This window comes from Gopherus evgoodei, chromosome 12 (genome assembly GCF_007399415.2).
Source record: "Gopherus evgoodei ecotype Sinaloan lineage chromosome 12, rGopEvg1_v1.p, whole genome shotgun sequence".
NCBI lineage: Eukaryota > Metazoa > Chordata > Testudines > Testudinidae > Gopherus > Gopherus evgoodei.
The window spans coordinates 8,212,160-8,226,036 of NC_044333.1; the positions used below are offsets into that span (position 1 = coordinate 8,212,160).

General features: G+C 50.0%; 1 protein-coding gene across 1 annotated transcript in view; it reads right to left on the reverse strand.

The window, feature by feature from the left end:
* CPNE2 (copine 2) overlaps positions 1 to 2,945 on the reverse strand; it is a 179,835-nt gene extending 176,890 nt beyond the window's left edge. The window contains exon 1 of the mRNA XM_030581443.1: positions 2,767 to 2,945. The gene's annotated coding sequence lies outside the window, so the exon portion shown is untranslated. The remainder of the gene's footprint in view (positions 1 to 2,766) is intronic.
* Between the last annotated feature and the right edge of the window lie 10,932 nt (positions 2,946 to 13,877).

Below are 13,877 nucleotides of genomic sequence, written 5' to 3' on the forward strand. Positions count from 1 at the left end.
TAAAAAAAAAAAAAAGGCTTAAAAACATTAAAAGGAAAAAAGGGGCAAAATGTTTCCCAGTTTACCAAAAACCTCAGCCTAGATCTGTCCTTGGGGTTAGGGAGTGGTGCATGGTTCGCCTAGGGTGTCAGTTGCTGACAGTTAGTCTAGGGCCGCCCCTGAACAGAACTCTGCAGTAACACCAAGGTTCAGAGGGGAACTCTAGGGATATGTCTACACGAAAGGCCAGACTCTCACCCCAGTTCCTCCAGCATCATTCAGGAACAACTTTGGTACAGTCAGTGAAATTACTCCAGATTTAGGGCTGGATCCACAGGCCATTGAGATTAATCTTTCCATTGACTTCAATGGGAAGTGGATCAGACCCTTACAGAGGTGTAGCAAAGGTCAGAATCTGGCCCTCAGGCCTTCTTTGCCACAAATTCCCTATCACGTCACCAGTTTCCCTAGTGACCACAAAGGAGGGCATGCCAGTACATTAATCCGGATTGCTCCTTGCAGTCCCTGGACTCCAACAAGGCTACGTGCATAAGAGTTACTCACATGAGGAAGTGCTACAGGATCAGGATCTTACGCTAGCTCTCCACTGGGAGGGGCGGGGTCGACCTAAGTTTCTCAACTTCAGCTACATGAATAGCATAGCTGAAGTCGGCATATCTTAGGTTGATTTACGTGGCTGTGAGGACGGCAGCGAGTCAACCGCTGCTGCTCCCCCGTCGACTCTACTTCCACCTCTCGCCGTGGTAGAGTTCCAGAGTGGACGGCAGAGCGATCGGGGATCGATTTTATCACGTCTACACTACACATGATAAATCGATCCCCAATCGATCGATCCGGCTGGTAGTGTAGACAAGCTCTAAGTTTGGCAATGGGGGAGTGGGGGGGCATTCAGTAGATCCCAAAGCTAGATGGAGCAGTGGAGCGCACTACTTGTTGATAGCTCAGTTATTTGCCCAAATTTGAATGATGGACTTCGTAAACCCAGCCAGCCATCAGAGCTGTCACTAACACCCTGGAAGCTGTTCTTACAAAGAAAGGGAGCCCTTCCCACCACCTCCTACACAAAATAGTGAATCACCCACCAGGGCTCCAGCAGACCCAGCTGCTACAAAGCAAACAGCACTGAGGAGAACAATAGCCAACAGTGAGGATGTACAAAAGTGGAGGTACATCATAAACTGCAGACAAACAAGCACCTTTGCCCTTCAGCTCCCCAGCTGACTGCCGTTCACTCTGACTCCCAACCCACAGCAAGTGGGGCAGACCAAAGAGGGGCCCTGTACCACTGAGCTTCCAGAAAGATATCCGGCACCGAGTCCAAGGTCACTGGATGTTAACCATCAGAAGGCAAAGTGGGTCACTGATCTCTTCTGCAAGGTAAAATTTTGGGTATCCGTGAATCTAGGCTAAATCCTAAATCACCACACTCACAACTAGGGTGACCAGACAGCAAGTGTAAAAAATCAGGACCGGGGTGGGGGTTATTGGCAACTATATAAGAAAAAAACCCAAATATCGGGACTGTCTCTATAAAAACAGGACATATGGTCACCCTACTCACAACAGCAGTCCTGTCAAAGTCAGCGAGGCTGCTACAACCATGTGCTATGATAGAGCCAAGAGGCTCCAAGCCAGATCTGGGCAGCTATGAACACACAATGCCCTGAAGAGTGCACTATCTTAATTGGTGAGACAGGCAGAGTGGGAGCAAAGGAGTAGTATTGAGTAAGCTGCAAGCAGGATTTGTGGCATACCGTGAGAGAGTGGAACTGGCTTTAAAATGTGCCACAAGACACGTGTACTATCAACTCTAAACAAATCCCGGAAGGTCCCAGAGCGGCTGCGGAGAATCAGGTTCATTCTCATGTCTGGGTGGTATTTTAAACATTAAGGGTGGATGGATGTGGGCCCCTACCAACATTAACAGAGCCTTTTCTTCCTCTCCCTTCCAGTAGCAGAGAACACACACAGTTCTGAAGAGAAATACAGTGTTTTCCCTTCCACACTGCAGACAGATCCAGAGTCCGTGCGCTGTAATGGATTCTCCCTGCCAGGCACTAAAGACTTGGATTTTGTTTAATATTTTTAGGTGGCCTGAGCACTCAGTAGCTTTAAAAGAAAGAAGAAAATCACAGCTCTAACTATCAGCTACACCAGTAGGGATTTTCCCCCCTAGTTACTGCTAGGTGGGTAGGACCCCGGGTGCAAGGCGTGTGCCATGAGGTGGACTCTGGGCAAGGCAGCCCCTCCCAAAGAGGAGGGCTGGAACAACAGGGGCCACGGTCTGCATTTAGCATTTGACTTGAGCGGGATGGGGGAGTTAACCTGACCCAGGCGCTGGTAACCGACTGCCGTTGATCGTGTTGCAAACCGCTTCTGGCAGGCTGCCCTGTGCCAGCAAGGGCCTTTGCAGGGTGCACATCAAAACGGGCTCCGCAGAGCGCTCTTCCTCCGGGCTCGTGTGGGGTTGGAGTCCGGGGGGCTGACGGGCAGAGCCAGCTCCCGTGGGCCGGGAACGCTCCCCGGAGGCGACCCATTTCCTGGATTGCAACTAGTGCAGAAGTAAGGCCAAGCGCCAACCCCACCCCGTGAGCCGCCCGGCGCCGCTGCCAGGAAACTTCCAGTGCAGCAGCCCGGAGAGGGGCCCCCAGCCCGCTGGCTGCGGGGCCACAGACTCCCCGGAGCACCCCCGGAGCTGGCCGCGCTCCGTTCCCTCCCTGGAAGCGGCTCCAGTCCCTGCCCGAGCCCAGCCCGCCAGCTACTCACAGCTGTGCCGCCGCCCTCCGGGAGCTGGGGCCCCGGGCCCCTCACCGAGCTGCTGGGGCTGCCGCGGGGAACTGCTGGGGCATCACCGGAGCGCCGCGCTGGGACAGCGGGGAGCCTTCCCCGCCGGCTCGGGGATCAGCGGGCAGGCATCGCCGCCGCGTCCTCCTCCCCGGCCAAGCAGCGGCTCCTCTGGGCGGGGCTGGCTGCCCGCACCCGCAGGGCTCCGCGGCGCGCAGTGCCCAGTCCCCGGGAGCGCTCTCGGGGCAGCGCCCGGCTCCGCTTCTCCGGCGGCGGCAGCAGCGCTGGGTCTGCCGCCCGCCCGCGCACCCCTGCAGCTGAGCTGCCCCGGCAGCGAGCGAGCTGGGGACCAGCTGCACCAGGCAGCGGCGCTTAGTAACTGGGAGAGCGAGGGGTGGGATCAGAGCAAAGCGCGCAGCGCCCAGCCCCCGGCACTCCGCCCCCGCGCAGAGCCAGCGGGGCGCCCCCCTGAAGCCACTTCCCCTGCACTCTGCACCGGGACTGCCTGGCAGCTTCCCCGGTGGAGAATCCCTCCCCCCCCCTTCGGATGTCCCGGCCACTCCAGCCTGAAACGTACCGACACCAGGAGGCAGCCCCCTGGAAGGTCGATTTTCAGAAACGGCTTCTTTAATCCACACAGAAATCCCCCTCCCCTCCCCGGTTTCCCAGGGTTGCGGGGTCTTTCCAATTTAGGCTCCCGCCTGGGTCTGGTTCGTGGAAGGCAAGAAATACTTTCAATAGCTTTGTCGAGGGGGGCTGCCCCCTCCGAAGTGAATAAATACCCCTCAAGCGACCGTGCAAGAGACTCTCAAACGTGCCACGCAAATGGTATTTTTAAAAATAATCCTAAGGAGCTGCTTTCAAACCCGCTCAGCTGGGGCTGACAGCGAAGCCTTCCGTGTCCCTAACCTGGGGGAACGTTTTTTAAACAAACTACACGGTCAATAGAGGGCCCGATCCTGCACCCAGAGCCCCGCGGGGGGACAACGTTCCGAAAGCTCCGTATGGGTGGAAGAAGCATCCCCCCCACCCCACGTCGATCCGATTGCAGGATCGGGGCCTTTCAGTTTGACTGGGTCACACGAGCGATGCTGTTTCACCGGCCGGCGACTCCTTCGCCAGCTGAAACCAGCCCCCAAAGGTTTCTTCTTTCCCAAATTCTTGCTGAACTGGGAGGATTCCTTTGAACCTCTGCTATTCGAGAGGCACGATTGGTCCCTTGGGTCACGTGGGATTGGTGCCCATTGGATGATCTAGCCTTTATAAACCACTTCCTCCTAAAATGAGAGTTGTTTTGCCCTGAAACACCTTTCATGTTGGTGTCAAACAAATCTTAGCTGCTGGGCAAGAATTCACCTTCCATGGACTTGACCTGTCCCAGGGGATGGTTCACCCCCTCTCCTTCTGGACTGTTGAAAGCAGGACAAACACCATCCTCCCCACCCTCTGCCTTCTCCAAAACATAGATGTTACTATGCAGTAAAAAAACCAAAAACAGTGCTTAATTTGTGTGAGTGAGGCCCAGCACCTCTCCGCTTGGGCAGTTGACAGCCCTGGCACCTCTTGGCTCGCTGCATCAGTTATGAAAGTAATAAAATTGTTTTGGCTCCAGCACCTTTCATTGCAAATTAAGCACTGAAAAAAGCCTTCCAAAACAAAACACCCCACTGCACGTGCTTTTTCCCGCCGGAGAACAAACAAGAGGTGACAGTCGTCGTCATGGTGCTTACTGCACTCCTGGGAGGTGATGCCGTGTCATACGTACCGATTATAGACTCCGATTCGGATGTCCTCTTTGCAAAGAGGGTCAGAGGAAAGTCCTTTTGAGAAATTGCGGAAATCCTAGTGGATAATTTCCCTCACTCTTTACCCATCTGTAATTAAGATACTGTCTGTGAAATGTTGCAGTGCTGGGACATGACCTTTCGCAGCATAATTGGAATTAGCCTGGTCAGTCATATGATGATTCCATGGCAGCTGAAGAGCAAGGAAGCAGTTTTCTCCTTACAGCAATATAGAGGGTTAATGCTGCCACCAGCCTATGTGCAGAATCCCCTGTTGGGCTCAAGGAGTCTTTTGGGCATTGATGGATGGCAGGATCAGGCCCTGAAGCATTTTAAAAGCAAAATCTTTAAAAGGTGAATTTACCCACATTGCACAAAACTGGTTGGGTGGGAAGAACCAAATGAAGGACTGGGGAGTGGTCAGAAACATCCCCTGCCCCTATAGGGAAGGGCATGGGGCTTCAAAGCAGCCCTTCTGCGATTGCTACTTCAGCTTTTCTTCCCCTCTACCCAGATTCATAGTGGTTAAGGCCACAAGGGAGATCATTAGATAACCTAGTCTGCCCTCCTGCATATCACAGTCCAATACATTTTACCCAGTTACCCCTCGATTTAGCCCCATAACTTGCATTTGACTAAATGCATCTTCTAGAAAGGCATCCAGTTGTGATGTTAAAAGGTACCAAGAGATGGGGAATTCACTACTTTCCTGGGCAGTTTGTTCTAATGATTAGTCATCCTCACGGTTAAAAACCTGTGTTATGACGCGTTTGAATTTGTCCCGCTCCAGCTCCCAGCCATTGGATCTTAAATCGTGCCTCTCTGCTGTGACCTCATTAGTACTTTTGCCCATTTTTGACCTGAGTGACTACTCAGTTTTTGAGGCCCGGACAGTAATGCACGGAGTCCAGCATTCTCTTCCAGGCAGGTTTGTTTATTTACAAGGAGTGTACAAAGTCCTGCTTCTCCAAATGCTGCAGGACCCACAAACAAAAGGAGCAGTTTCTTACCTTAGAGCCGCAAGCCACTTTCGCCAACAGACCCAAGTGCTGTCTCTCTAGCTTTTCCCAGGACATGGGGCTCAACAGCTACCACTGACTTTCTTGCTTTTTGTCCCTGTCTCTCTGTTCTTGGCTGTTCTCTCGCACACCTACGTTCCCACCAGGTCACAATACTCTGTGGACCCCCCATCCACATGGTCTTGCTGCTGGGCAGACTGTAATAGGCTTTATTTTAGGTGTGGCCCCTTGACAGTCTCTTACAACTCTCTCAATTGAAGGGCACGTTCACTCATCAGGTTGAACAAGGTTTCAGCTCCAACCCATAACGTTATGAGCTGGAAAAGCAGCTGCTTCCTCTTTGTTCCACCTGACCATGGCCTCCCAGCTACTAGCTCTATATCAAATGTAAGGACCCAGTTCTCCAGACCACCCCCGACACTTCTCTCTTTGCTGGCATGTACACAATCAACATGGAGTCAGCCTCCTAGGTGGGCCAAAGGCTCTCCTTGTGTAGCTGTTTTGCCCAGCAGTGGGGCATCACAGGCCCTTGCATCGGGCCTTGGCTAGTGGGTTAATTGCACCCTAAATACACAATTATAGGATGAAGCTTCCATCTTCTAAGGGTTCGGGACTCCGGTACAGGCTACACCTCTTTAGCACGTTCCTCACTGGGGAGTTGTGTGTCAGTATAGAATCCTCAGATCACATAGAACATCTGTATCAAAGCCATGACAATATAGTGGGTACTAAGAATCCTTCCTGCTCACGCAGCTCTTTTGATGAAAAAGCACCTTTCAAACAACACACAGAGTGCACCACTAAAATACCACCTCCTCTTGAGTGGAAGGCAGCAACTACACAACTATGGTTCCAGGTATTTGGAACCTTCAACCTCCTCCCGTAAGTAATGCAAGTAAAAAAAACCCAAACACAATCTGAGCTGTTCCATTGCCAGCAGGACCATTGTCTCTTTAAATTATTGTCACCACCTGCAAATAGCCACATACATGCAAACGTCCTGCTTGCACTGAAGTCAATGGCAAAACTCCCATCAATTTTAACAGGAGCAAGGTGGGATTCTGTGTCTGCAGAGGACAATGAAAGCACCAGCCTTAACTACCCCTGGATTTTTCCATATATAAGAACAGCCATCATGGGTCAGATCAATGGTCCATCTACCCCACTATCCTGTCTTCTGACAGTGGCCAATGCCAGGTGCTTCAGAACAGGTGATCATCAAGTGATCTAGATTTTCCAAGAAAGCGCAGCTTCTTTTTAAGCACCTTAAAAAGGGCCCAATTAAACAAACACACTCAGCACCCAGTGTGCACTCAACACACTGTGCTCCTCTGAAAATCCACAGTCCCTACTGTGGGTGGTGAGCTCTTCTGAAAATCTCTTCCCATATGACGACATCTAATACAATCACCACCAGGGTCCTCTAGCAGGGAATCAATCATAGGACAATGGATCACTTTGCACACTGTACATTAGCATGACGGAGTGAGTCACAGGCCAATCATGCCCAGTTTGGAAGGTCAGCCCCTGCCTTTAAGCAAAATAAATTGCCATTTTTTTTCCTTTTTGTCTTGAGTATTTCAAATAAGGTTAGGAAGCTGGGCCTTATTTTTCCTCTGCTGTCTACAGTTTTTAAAGGACCATTATTATTCAGCTATGATTTATTCAGAGCACATAGCGTACAGGGCACTTTACAGATCTTAGCAGAGAGAGAGAGACCCATTTCTGGGGCTGAAGATCTGTCTGTCTATCACTGGACAAGATGCATTAAGGGAGAGCCACAAAAGTAAATTGGAACTGGAGGATGCAGTACAACGTTGCAGCTTGACTTTTATTTTCCTGCCTTCTCTGGGTTTATTAGGCAGCTCCTTAATATCACTTTGGGTGCCTATTCTGTTAGCTCTGCCTAGAAGCAGGTTTACAATTAAAATGCCGCAGCACAAGCGTTTACTGTAAAACTTAAGTGAAGACACTCCTACACCGACAGGAGAGCTTCCCGTGGTTAGTCCACCTCCCTGAGGGGTAGTACCTATGCTGGTGTAAGAAGCTCTCCCATCTACACAGGGGGGTTAAATTGGTATAACCACATCACTCAGGTGTGTGGATATTTCACACCTTTTTGTTATGTCATAGAATATCAGGGCTGGAAGGGACCTCAGGAGATCATCTAGTCCAACCCCCTGCTCAAAAGCAGGGCCAATCCCCAGACAAATTTTTGCCCCAGATCCCTAAATGGCCCCCTCATTGAACTCACAACAGTAGGTTTAACAGGCCAATGCACAAACCACTGAGCTACACCTCTGCATGATGTAGTTAGATCGACATAGATCTGTAGTGTAGACCTGGGATAGGCTTCTGGCCAAAGTGACCTAGACAAGCCAGGGTTTGTTCCTCCTCCACTGCAGAATTTGACATGATCTCAACCAGTGGTCTCCTTAGGCAATGACGACATGTTATGTTTACCCATGCACAAAACACCCTAGAGAGTTGTTTGCCGTCCTGTTGGTTCATGTGACACTGAGAAATACAGCAGATGCTTGCTGCTGTCTGAACTACATGGCAACTATCCAATTCAACAGACAATGGGGTAAGCCCCAAAGCAGATCAGTTAACCTGTGTGATGCTGCTGCATCATGACTGGCTGAAGAGTCCAGTTCTCAAGCCACAGTCCTTGCCACAATTTTTGCAGGAACTAGGTGCAGGGCCAGAGGAGGACGCCAGTGCACTGCTAGGGTTTGAGGCCTGCTTCACTTTCCCTTTGCCCTCTACACTTACCCATCTCTCAACCAGCTTTCCTCCTGGCACAGTGCAGGTCTCCAGGGTGGCCCGTTGCTAGCAGCGTCTTCCCAGCTTGCATTGCGGGTGATGTTTTCAGGTCCTTCTTGCAAATGTCCCTGAACCCGTGCCCGGGTTGGCTCAGTGAACTTGAGCATCTCCAAGTTCTCCAGGCAGGATATCCTTTGGAAGACGTTCATCCGATGGCTAGATTAGATACATGTTAAAACAATTTCTGCATGATCAGTGCTGTCTTTCAAGGTATAGCCAGGTAATTTCCTGGAGGCAATTCTAGGGTTTTTGTTATGCAGTAAATCAGACTAGATAATAAAATATGTGGAGATACCTATCTCATAGAACTGGAAGGGACCCTGAAAGGTCATTGAGTCCAGCCCCCTACCTTCACTAGCAGGACCAAGTACTGATTTTTGCCCTAGATCCCTAAGTGGTCCCCTGAAGGATTGAACTCATAACCCTGGGTTTAGCAAGCCAGCGCTCAAATCACTGAACTATCCCTCCACCCAATGACCTTCTGGCCTTAAGGTATATGAAAGTCAATCCTAGCTGTTAATTTTCTCAGGGCCTGTCATAAACAGATAGCTAAGGGTTAATGTCTCTTTCACCTGAAACACCTGACCAGAGAACCAATCAGGAAACCGGATTTTTTCAACTTTGGGTGGAGGGAATTGTGTCTCGGAGTCTTTTTTCTGTCTGCCTGTTTCCTCTGAGCTTTGGAGAAGTAGTTCTATTTTCTAGTCTTCTGTTTCTAAGTGTAAGGACAAAGAGATCAGATAGTAAGTTATATGGTTTCTTTTCTTTGGTATTTGCATGAATATAAGTGCTGAAGTGCTTTGATTTGTATTCTTTTTGAATAAGGCTGTTTATTCAATATTCTTTTAAGCAATTGACCCTGTGTTGTATCATCTTAATACAGAGAGAACATTTGTATTTTTTCTTTCTTTTTATATAAAGCTTTCTTTTAAGACCTGTTGGAGTTTTTCTTTACTTCAGGAAAATTGAGTTTGTACTCACCAGGGAATTGGTGGGAGGAAGAAATCAGGGGAGGTCTGTGTGTGTTGAATTGGCTAGCCTGATTTTGCATTTCCTCTGGGTGAATAGGAAAGTCCTTTTTGTTCCCAGGACTGGGGAACGGAGAGGGGGAATCACTCTGTGTAGTTTCACAGAGCTTGTGTCTGTGCATCTCTCCAGGAGCACCTGGAGGGGGGAAGGGAAATAGGATTATTTCCCTTTGTTGTGAGACTCAAGGGATTTGGGTCTTGGGGTCCCCAGGGAAGGTTTTTCAGGGGGACCAGAGTGCCCCAAAACACTCTAATTTTTTGGGTGGTGGCAGCAGGTACCAGGTCCAAGCTGGTAACTAAGCTTGGAGGTTTTCATGCTAACCCCCATATTTTGGACGCTAAGGTCCAAATCTGGGAATAAGGTTATAACATGAGTGGCAGCGGCGGGATATAGACAGAATCCAGAAGCCAGTAGGAATATTATATTTTTCTTTTCTCTGCTAAGGGCTTTTTAGCAGAGAGAAACAGTTTGGTTTTAAAAGGGAACCAGAGAGAATTTTTTTTTTTCTGCTCTCTCTAGCAGTTTGTGGTTTGCATGTTAAGCGAGAAGACTGTTAAGGGTCTTTTGTCATGCAATAGCCCTCCCATTAGGAGGCAAGTAGCAGCACTTATATGCATGCAAATAAAGTGGTTTTTCTGGTTTCCCTTCATTGAACATTAGCTAGAGAGAGAAAGGGGAAAAAAAGCACTGTTGCTAGGCAGACTTCAGGAGGCAACAGAGCCTGCAGTTCAAAAGAGAAACACCGGAGGGCACCCCAACACAAGAAAACAGAAACCATGTCTACCAGGACAAAAATGGAGGCCGAAGACCAATTAAAAGAAGCTGAACACAGGCGACAGATGGAGATGAAAGAAAAGGAAGAAAGCATCAAACTGGCAGCCTTCCAAAGAGAACAGGCAGCCCAAGAGGCAGCACACAAAAGAAAACTAGAAGAAGAAGAGGTGGCCCACCGCCGAGAAATGGAAAAGCACCAAAAAGAAATGGAAAAGCACCAAAAAGAAATGGAAAAACAACAAAAAGAAATGGAAAAACAACAAAAAGAAAATGAAGAGAAGGAAAAACAGAGAAAACATGAACTGGAGATGGCAAAAGCTGGGCTGCATGTGCCAGCCAACTCTAACAACCCGGCGCCAATTATTGCTCCACAGCACAGGAAATTTCCCACCTACAAGGCAGGTGATGACACCGAGGCCTTCTTGGAAAATTTTGAAAGAGCCTGTCTTGGGTACAGCATCCCCGAAGACCAGTACATGGTGGAATTAAGGCCACAACTCAGTGGACCTTTAGCAGAGGTGGCAGCTGAAATGCCCAAGCCGCAAATGAATGACTATAAACTTTTTCAAACCAAGGCCAGATACAGGATGGGGATAACCCCAGATCATGCCCGTCGGCGCTTCAGAACCCAAAAGTGGAAACCAGAGGTGTCATTTCCCAAACACGCCTACTACATTGCAAAAAACTATGAGGCCTGGTTAACAGGAAACAACATTCAAACCTTGGAAGAAGTGAATCTCCTCATACAAATGGAGCAGTTCTTGGATGGTGTTCCTGAAGACATCACACGGTACATACAAGATAGAAATCCCAAAACTATCGCTGAGGCGGGGGAGATTGGAGCCAAATGGATGGAACTGGCAGAAAGCAAAAAAGCTACTGTCAAGGGGAACGATTACCACAGGGGGCACACAGACCATAAACCCTACAACCGAGGACAGCCAAAGACCCCACATACCACCCAAGTAAAGCCACAGATATCCTACCCTTCAACCTCACCAGTCTCCAGTAACTCACCTCGGCCCAGTGACCCATCAGATGGAAGATGCTTTAAGTGTAATGAACTGGGACATATCAAGGCCAACTGTCCCAAGAACACCATGCGAGTGCAATTCATTACACCTCCATCACACCAAAGATCCCCAGGCCCAGATGCCTCTCAAATACCCTTGGAGCGAAGGGAAAATTTGAGAGTGGGCGGAAAGAAGGTTACTGCGTGGAGAGACACGGGGGCACAAGTGTCAGCTATCCACCAATCCTTCGTTGACCCCAAATTCATCAACCCAAAGGCCAAAGTTACAATTTACCCCTTCATGTCACAAGCTGTAGACTTGCCTACAGCTCAACTGCCTGTCCAGTACAAAGGCTGGTCAGGAATGTGGACTTTTGCAGTCTATGACAATTATCCTATCCCCATGCTACTGGGGGAAGACTTGGCCAACCAGGTGAGGCGGGCCAAGAGAGTGGGAATGGTTACCCGTAGCCAAACCAGGCAAGCTTCCAGACCCATTCCTGTTCCTGAGCCGTCCACAGAGGCCCCGTCTGTGTTACCAGAAACCCAGACAGAGGTAGTGGACCCGGATTCCATGCCTACCACTGAAACAGCCACAGCATCTCCAGTCCCAGGCCCGGAACTGGAACAGCAACCAGCACCAGCAAGTGCAACCACATCTTCAAACTCAACGCCAGAGGGCGCCAGCGAGCCAGAACTGGCAGAAGCACACGACAGCCATACCCAAAAGGCTCAGCCAGAGCCTGAAATACCCTCAGGTGCACCAGCGGAGAGCGGTTCACCAGCAACGGAAACAACCCCATCACCTACATCGCTTCCAGAGGGACCAAGCCCAAGTCCACAGTCTGAGGAAGAACTGGTGACCCCAGCCTCAAGGGAACAGTTCCAGACTGAGCAGGAAGCAGATGACAGCCTTCAGAAAGCGTGGGCGGCGGCACGGAGCACCCCACCGCCTCTCAGCTCTTCTAATCGATCCCGGTTTGTTATAGACCAAGGACTTTTATACAAGGAAATTCTTTCTGGTGGACACCGGGAAGAATGGCAGCCGCAAAAACAGTTGGTGGTTCCAACTAAGTACCGGGGGAAGCTCTTAAGCTTAGCCCATGATCATCCCAGTGGCCATGCTGGGGTGAACAGAACCAAGGACCGGTTGGGGAAGTCCTTCCACTGGGAGGGGATGGGCAAGGATGTTGCCAAGTATGTCCGGTCTTGTGAGGTATGCCAAAGAGTGGGTAAGCCTCAAGATCAGGTCAAGGCCCCTCTCCAGCCACTCCCCATAATTGAGGTCCCATTTCAGCGAGTAGCTGTGGATATTCTGGGCCCTTTTCCAAAAAAGACGCCCAGAGGAAAGCAGTACGTACTGACTTTAGTGGACTTTGCTACCCGATGGCCAGAAGCAGTAGCTCTAGGCAACACCAGGGCTAACACTGTGTGCCTGGCCCTAACAGACATCTTTGCCAGGGTAGGTTGGCCCTCCGACATCCTTACAGATTCAGGGTCTAATTTCCTGGCAGGGACCATGGAAAAACTGTGGGAAACTCATGGGGTGAATCACTTGGTTGCCACCCCGTACCACCATCAAACCAATGGCCTGGTGGAAAGGTTCAATGGAACTTTGGGGGCCATGATACGAAAATTCATCAACGAATTCTCCAATAATTGGGACCTAGTGTTGCAGCAGTTGCTGTTTGCCTACAGGGCTGTACCACATCCCAGTTTAGGGTTTTCACCATTTGAACTTGTGTATGGTCATGAGGTTAAGGGGCCATTACAGTTGGTGAAGCAGCAATGGGAGGGGTTTACGCCTTCTCCAGGAACTAACATCCTGGACTTTGTAAGCAACCTACAAAGCACCCTCCGACACTCTTTAGCCCTTGCTAGAGAGAACCTAAAGGATGCTCAAGAAGAGCAAAAGGCCTGGTATGACAGACATGCCAGAGAACGTTCCTTCAAGGTAGGAGACCAGGTTATGGTCTTGAAGGCGCAACAGGCCCATAAGATGGAAGCATCATGGGAAGGGCCATTCACGGTCCAAGAGCGCCTGGGAGCTGTAAACTACCTCATAGCATTTCCCAATTCCTCACTAAAGCCTAAAGTGTACCATGTTAATTCTCTCAAGCCTTTCTATTCCAGAGACTTACAGGTTTGTCAGTTTACAGTCCAGGGAGATGATGCTGAGTGGCCTGACGGTGTCTACTACGACGGGAAAAAAGACGGTGGCGTGGAAGAGGTGAACCTCTCAACCACCCTGGAACGTCTGCAGCGGCAACAAATCAAGGAGCTGTGCACTAGCTTCGCCCCATTGTTCTCAGCCACCCCAGGACGGACTGAACGGGCATACCACTCCATTGATACAGGTAATGCTCACCCAATCAGAACCCCACCCTACCGGGTGTCTCCTCATGCCCAAGCTGCTATAGAACGGGAGATCCAGAACATGCTACAGATGGGTATAATCCGCTCATCTACCAGTGCATGGGCATCTCCAGTGGTTCTGGTACCCAAACCAGATGGGGAAATACGCTTTTGCGTGGACTACCGTAAGCTAAATGCGGTAACTCGTCCGGACAACTATCCAATGCCACGCACTGATGAGCTATTGGAGAAGTTGGGACGTGCCCAGTTCATCTCTACAATAGACTTAACCAA